Raw genomic sequence first — 8,069 nt, 5'->3', positions numbered from 1 at the left:
AAAAAAAAAAAAAAAAAAAAAAAAAAAAAAAAAAAAAAAGGTGGGAACTGAAAGAGACCTTACCTTAGGTCTCATCTAGTCTAGTGTAATGGTTAGCAAGACACAGGGCCTATCACAATGCCTTGCTTGTCATAGAAGCTCAAGAAACACAGATTGAATGAATGAATGAATGAATGAGGAAGTCACCTTGGGCTAGTGCTTTTGCCTCACTTGAACCTATGCATTCTGACCCCAGGTCCAGGACCCATTCCTGCCTTGAACCATCCCACCTACTCCTCCAACAAAAGGATAGCTGAGCCAAGTCAACTTCCTTGGTTGCTGGTCCCAGAGTGGTCTCTGCTGAGCTCCCACAGGCTGGCAGGTTCATGCCACCTTGGCCTGGATCTAGAGAACTCAGTTCCATGCCGTTTACACTGCCTCCTACCCACAGAGCATATTTAAGGGGACTAGACGACAAACTCACACAATTGCCTCCCTCTTTTGTGTGAGGGAGGGTCAACCACTTTCCATTCTCCTCTATCTACTCCAAAAAATACTCATTAACCTCCTGCCCACTGCAAGGAAAATGGATGATCAACATGAGAAGCTCAGCTGTTGATTGATTTTCCCAAACAGGGCCAAACTACAAAGCAGCATATTGCAGGGGAGAAAATTCAATAAACAATATTTGAAACAAATTTAATAGAACATATAACTCATTACCCACCGGGGTCTGGGCCTGTGCTGTCATGTTATGCACAGAGGCAGGTGGAAGGTAGAGCAGCGATTTGCATCTTTAGTGGGACCAGCGTCGAGGGTTTGTTAGTAGTGCTTTCAACTCAAGTTCAAGATGTTAATAGCCAATACTGCATCTATAATTAACAGGCCTTTGGATGGGAGGAAGGGTTCACATTCATTCTGCATTCACAGAATGAAGATGCTGAACAGGACTGGCAGGCATCCCCAGAAGCAGCATGAGGACCTGCCCTGTGGGTGTGTGGACTGGGGAGATGGGGATAGATGAAGATAGAAGGACACCCAAGCATCAACTTCCAGGTGCTAAGAAAGGGTCAGAGCATCTAGGCCTTGGTGGGTGGTGCTCCCTCAAGATCAGGGCCATGTCCTCTGGATGTCTTGCTCTGTGCTTAGGTGTCAAGTGCACTTTCCATATCAACAGGGATGGCACAGGCCAACCCAGAATTCCCACATTTGGGCTGTTGGCATCCTGTGATCGAAATGGGAGCTAGGAGATTTGAGTTCCAAATGAGTGTTCACCTTGCATTGGCTGTGTGATCTTGGGCAAGTCACTTTCCCTTTTTTGTCCTCAGTTTCCTCACCTATAAAACAAGGCAGCTGGACCAGGTGATTCCCAGTGTCCCTTTCAGCTCTAGCATTATGGACTATCTACCCACCATTGGGACAGGTGTGTGACCAGGCCCAGGCCGTGCATTAGCAGAGCAGGTGGACCACAGCTGGTGGGAATCTTAGAGGCCCAAGAGGACTCCCCATCTCTGGCCCTGCTTCCTACCATTCCTCACACCTTTGGGTTAAGACCCCCACTCCAGGCAGGAAGATACTCAGAGTCAGAGCTAAAGGGCCCTTAGAGATGACATAGCCAGTGGTTCCCAGCTAGACACTTGTAAAGGCTGCAGCAGGTTGCCAAGAGCAGTTTGGTACATTTCACAAAACCTGCGGGAAATCCTGTATTACCTGTGATGAAGCTAACTGAAACACCAAGGTTTTTCTTTTGCTTTTAATTAGAATTAAATTAACTCTATGTGATATCCCAGGTGAGTGTGTGCTGATCAGAAGCTCTGATTGGTCATAGGTGACATCATAGGAATATCTAGATCATGGTTGGTGGACAGAGGCTGCCACTAGAGTCACATGGCATGTGGTCACTGGCCAAATTGTACTTGTCCAATATGTGACTGGCCTTGGACACCAGCCCAGAGTGACTGCAATGTCTTTCAAACGGAGAGGACTTTGTAGGGGGAGAATACCAAAAAGGGTCCTTAGTGGTGAAAAGTTGGGGAGACTGGTTTCAATAGCCTCAGATGATTGATAAAGAAACCAAGGCCTGTACATTACCTTGCATTAACATAAGTTTATCCAAAGAGAAGATAGACTACTTCCAGCAGGAATTCGAGATGGTGATTTTAGGGGAACAACCTCAATAAAGGACCTTAGGGGACAGGCCTGGCTGGGGGAGTGGGCAGAGTTGCTAGGCTAAGCAAAGCACATGACATGCCAGATGCAAACTCCCCAGCTCACAACCCTGGCTCTCATCCTGGCCTTTTCTCCAGTGTGTAACAAGATCAACTGACATGAACTGAGGGCTGGTTTGGGTCAGGCTTTAGGCTGGAGGGAGGCAGGTGTAGACAGAACAACCCTTGCAGCCAGCTCCCTGGGAGCAGTGGCCTGCAAGTCCCAGCTCTGCCTTGTGGGCCCACTTTGGCTCATGGTGGATTTGATCATCTCTGATGTCTGTTTAGCTCAGAACGTCTTGTCTCCCAGAGTGGATGCTCTAGAGGCCAACTGGATAATTTTTGCCTGTGCTTCTCACTCTCTGGTAGGCAGAGTTGGGCAGGAAGTGATGGGGTGAGGCATGGAAGCACAGACCAGGATCTCCTGGCTTTCCCTTCTCACAAGAGCCCCATGGAGGCTCAGAGTCAGTGTGTTAGCGTGGGGCCCATCCTTAGACTAGGCAATATTCTGTTGCCTGTGTGATGAGAACCACAGAACCCAGCCTACCAGGGCCCCTCACTCACACATTATTTGAAAATTCCCATACTCTGTGCCAGGTACTGGGGAACCCAGATAGGTAAGGTCCCTTTTCTCTTGAAGCTTCTAGTCTCTCTGGGGGAGGCAGAGAGTAAATAAGTGGACAAAGAAACATACCTGGATGTAAGCATGGCTATACCTGTGTGGGTACTGCCTGGGAGTTGCCCTAGGCCAGAGACTGGGTCCCAGTCTCTTCTGTGCCCTTGGAGCCTGCAACATGGCTAGCTCAGAATTGGCCCTCACTCAGCAAACATTTGCTGAATTGCCTGGCATACAAGAGAAAGCATATGGAAAGTGCCCAGTCCTTCTGCTCCTGTCCACAGTAGAAGCCAGCATGTACACACAAACATCTCATTTCAATTAAACATTTATCGAGGATCCATTATGTACCAGCAGGGGCCCAAGCTCTGAGAATCTAGACATGAATACAATCAGATCCATCTCCACGGAGTTCACAGCCCTGAGGTGGAGGGAGGCACTGAGCCAACCACAACCCTCTGGTGCTAGGATGATGGTTGTTATGTATGCACCCAATTCCCACCAGGGCAGGGCTGGTGGGCTGGAAAGGAGTGTCAGGGAAGACACCCAGGAGAAAATGTACACAGACATACCCAAGGCAAACACCCACAGAAACACACAGATGTCTATACTGACTGCCTGAGCATGTGTGGACATCAATGCTGACCCATGTAGACTTGGGTCCCACACAGACCATCATATTAAGGCTTGTTAGTGGTCCCCCAAATCAAAAAGGTATGACTGCACCTTGGGCCAGGGGATGCACCGGGGTGGGTAGAGCTGACAGTCTAATCTGAGATAGGCTGGTGATTGGCTTGCTACGAACATCAATCACCAGAGACTGGCCAATTACAGACCAGGCCTCACCCTCAGATCAGAGGCTAGAAGTTAGGGAATTTGACAAAAAACTTTAACTGTTAGTGTAATACTTGTGCTCGTTGAGGTGTTAGAACCCGGTATGCATTGGTACTGAGGCCAGGGGGCCAGGGCAGTGAGGTGGAAGAGGAGACTGCTCGAAGTTAGCTGTGCCAAGGTTACATTCCTTCAGGGCAGAGCTGTGCACTTTAGAAACTGATTCCCCACTTGGACTTTTTGCTGTTAGGAGCTGACTGGAAAAAAAAAAACAACAACACAGAGTTTCTTCTCTTCTCCCACTCAACAACAATCAACACAGAAGACTTCTGTGACCAGTGTGTGGGGATTTCTCCCCAGCAACAAGCAATCAATCAATTCTGCAGCAGACATCAGCTGGGTGCCCTCCAATTCAATTCTGACACTATCTATCTGGAGATAGCGTCAGATCCCACAGGTGGAGGGCTTAGGGCCCAAGACTGCTCCCCTTCCTGCCTTCAGATGCCAGTCACAAGCTTCAGGCTGTTTGCCCGTGTGTTTTTTTTGTTTGTTTGTTTTTTCTTTCTTTCTTTGAGACGGAGTCTTGCTCTGTCACCCAGGCTGGAGTGCAGTGGCGTGACCTCGGCTCACTGCAATCTCTACCTCCCAGGTTGAAGCGATTCCCTTGCCTCAGCCTCCCAAGTAGCTGGGACTACAGGCGCGCACCACCACGCCCAGCTAATTTTTTTGTATTTTAGTAGAGACGGGATTTCACCATGTTGGCCATGATGGTCTCAATCTCCTGACCTCGTGATCCGCCCACCTCAACCTCCCAAAGTGCTGGGATTACAGGTGTGAGCCATCACGCCTGGCCTTGCCTGTGCTTCTAACTGACAGGCTATAAATCAGGTTTCCTGCAGCTCCCCCCTTGGGTTCGATTAATTTGCTAGAGAGGTTCACAGAATTCAGGGAAACACATTTATCAGTTTATTATCAAGGATATTACAAACGATACGGATGAAAAGATACAGAGGGCAAAACATGTGGGAAGGGGTGTGGAACTTCCATGCCCTCTCCAGGGGCACAACCTTCCTGGAACCTCCGTATGTTCAGCTATCCAGAAGCTCTCCAAACCCTGTCCTTTAGAGTTTTTATGGAGACTTCGTTACATGGGAATCATTGATTACCTCGCTGGCCTTTGGTGATCAACTCAACCTTCAGCCCCTCTTCCTTATACCTTCCCCCTTCAGTGGGTGAGGCTGTAAGTCCCAACTTTCTAATCCTGCCATGGTCTTTCTGGTGACCAGTCCCCATCCTGAAGCAGCCATCAGTCATTAGCATACAAAACGACCTCACTTTTGGCCAGGCACGGTGGCTCACACCTGTAATCCCAGCACTTTGGGAGGCCGAGGTGGGTGGATCACCTGAGGTCGGGAGTTCGAGACCAGCCTGACCAACATGGAGAAACCCCATCTCTACTAAAAACACAAAAATTAACTGGGCGTGGTGGTGCATGCCTGTAATCCCAGCTACCAGGAGGCTGAGGCATGAGAATCGCTTGAACTGGGAGGTAGAGGTTGCGGTGAGCCAGGACCACGCCACTGCACTCCAACCTGGGCGACAAGAGCGAAACTCCATCTCGGGGGGAAAAAGAAACCCTCACTTTGGAGATTCTAAGGATTCCAGGAGTTGCTTGGCAGGAAACTGGATGAAGACCTAATATATATTTCACAATATCAGAGGATCTGACAAATGCAAAGTGTTTGGAACAGTGGCCCTCAGGGAACGGTCATTCCGTCCTCCAAGACCATACCTGTGGTGTGTGGTGATAAAAGTTCCAGCCTGTGCCAGCTGTGAGGGGAACAGGGAGCCAGCCCAGAGAAGGTGATAAACAGGTAAACAAGGGGCATGGAGTCAGGACTCTCCCCAACCCCCCTGCCGCGGGTACCCACCCTGCCTCCTCTCCTTCAGGGCTGGCATTTTTTAATTGAGAAGTGGATCTCTCCTCCAGAACTTCCTTCTTAAACCTAGGAGGATTTTGTGTATTCTTTCCCTAAGAGATGGTATATCTTTGCACTAATAGCTTGTATAGTGCTTTCTACCCATCAGGCACTATTCTAACTGCTACACAAATGATAACTAATTTAATCCTCTTAATCCTGTGAAAAGGAGACATTTCAGTTCCATTTAACAGATGTGGGAACTGAGGCTCAGGGGGTTTAGTAAATTGCCTATGGTCACACGGTGAATAAGCTGTGAAAGCAGGATGGCACCAGAATCCACCCTCTGATCCCTCACCCCTATTGCCTCTCAAGATGGAAGATCTGGTTCTTTCTCCTTCACCTTCACTGGTACTAACACACCAGGGGTTCTGGATAAGCCACTGCCTCTCTCTGACTCTCCCTTTTCTTCTCTGGGAAGCAGAAAGTCACCTCCGGCCTCCCAGGACTGCTGCGAAGACCGGGCGTAGGCTTCTCTGGGAGGAAACTGACACAGCATTGTTGGGAGCAGATGTGTCAAGCTGGGCTCCCGGCATCCTGTCCCATGGATCGGGGCCAGGGCAGGAGGCCTCTCTGAGCCCCATCAGCAGACCCGCAACAGGGCTCACAGGCAACCTGAGGCCTTGCAGGGGGATCAGGATTGGGGACACTAATGAGGACGCTGGGAGAGAAACCCCTTCTCTGATAGCAGATTCAGGTAGACAGGCTTACGCTGTGCCCACGGTCTGCACCCAGGCCAAGACCCTCAGAGGTTAAACAGATTCTTATGTGCTATTTATTGTCTTGGAGAAATTGGAGTTTTCTGGGTAATAGGAAAGCTGACAGACTCCAGCTGGTCAGGCCTGCTGGGGACTGGCGGGGCAAAGAGCAGGAACCGTGGGGCCTTTGGGATAGGACTTCACACTCCCTGACTCTGAGGGTGGGACAGAAGCAGAAAAGGGCTGGAGAGGAGCTTCTCCGTGGCAAAGACCCACACCCACGGGTCTCTCTGTGGCCCACAAGAGTGAAGGCAGATGCCTGGACCCTTAGAGTTGAGAAGGGAGCTCCTCTATGCCACGCCTGTCATTTTAGAGATGCGGGAACTGAGACTCAGAGAGGGGCACTACATGTCCAGTGTCACACAGCTAGTGGGGCCCAAATTTATTACCAGGATTCCCACGGGAAGCTTAGGCGTAAGGCCTCAGATGCTGGCTGGAGACACTCCCTAGGGGCCGGAGGTGGGAATTCAACATCCAGCGACCACTTGCTCCAGCGTAGACAGCCCCACAGTAGGTTCCTAAGTGGGGAAGCATGTCCTGGGGGACCCGGGGAAGAAAGTCCGAACTCCCTCCCCTGGCATTCTAGGCTCCCAGCCCCCCTTTTGCCTATCTCCTTCACTCCTCCCTTCAGCCGCCCCTGGCGCATTCCCAGCTCATACTCCTCTGCACTCTCGTCCACACTCCTCTTCCCACCTGCATCCCCTTTACCCTACTCTTCTGATTAACTGAATGCTCCCACCCCTCAAGGCCTCTGAAGCCTCCATTCCTGGTCTCCCTATCCTGTAACTTGCCCCTCCTCCAAATTCCTTACTGGAGCTAACAGCGTACCCACTTACCAGTAGAGTGGATGCCCAGATTCACCCCTCAGGACAGAAGCACTTTCTTCTCTAGCTGCCGGAAAGTTAGTGGCTCCCAGGTGAGGCCCTCTATAGACACTGCCTTTGAAGTCAGCCGACTCACCTAGGGAGTCATGGCCCCTTCCCCCATCCCAGTGGATGGCCAGTGATTGATGGGGGCATAAAGGATTTCCTTCCTTTTCCCCCATGTGGGACAACTCCAGGGGTCATCTCAGCTTCAGAGCTTCCTGCCAGATCAGCAGAAGTTACTGTAACTGTGCCTCGGTTCAACTTTTCCTCAGCCTTGACCGCCTCCCTCATCAGGACTGTTCTCAAGAGCTCGCTAATCTCTATCTCAGAATGTTTTCCGGGGCAGCCAGTTTAGGATCCCCGGTAATGTAATGGTTAAGCAGCCAGCCTGGGTTCCAACAAGGAGCAACTGGGTTTAGTTCTGTGACCTTGGCAGAGTTAAGTAACTTCTCCATGCAGTTATCTGTTAGGTGAGAATTATGCTGAGGCAGTAGCTTCTATCTCCTGTGAGTGCTGTGACAATTAAATGAGATGGTGTGTGTGGTACATGATATTGAGAAAAGTCTCAATATGCATTAGCTATCATTTACATTTAACTTCTCTGAGGCTCAGGCAAATATGGATAGGATATTACTGCTCATGTCGTGGGGTTGTGGGTGAGAAATAAGATTGGGAGACAGCGGGTTAGACTTGGTGCTGCTTCAACCTAATGCAGACTTTGGGGTCAAGGTCCCCTAGATTTGTGGTCTGGAGGCCTGACCCCTCCAATAACTGATAACGGTTATATTAGTTTTCCATTGCTGCTGTAAAAAATCACAAATTAGTGGCTTCAA

At 49.9% G+C, this 8,069-nt stretch overlaps 1 protein-coding gene across 1 annotated transcript in view; it reads left to right on the top strand.

The window, feature by feature from the left end:
• Positions 1-8,069, top strand: part of MEGF11 (multiple EGF like domains 11) — a 247,921-nt gene that overhangs the window by 205,858 nt on the left and 33,994 nt on the right. The gene's annotated exons all lie outside the window — the stretch shown is intronic.

This window comes from Piliocolobus tephrosceles, chromosome 6 (assembly GCF_002776525.5).
Source record: "Piliocolobus tephrosceles isolate RC106 chromosome 6, ASM277652v3, whole genome shotgun sequence".
NCBI lineage: Eukaryota > Metazoa > Chordata > Mammalia > Primates > Cercopithecidae > Piliocolobus > Piliocolobus tephrosceles.
The sequence above is the reverse complement of the archived record's forward strand: the minus strand, read 5'-3'. Positions and strand labels throughout refer to the sequence as shown.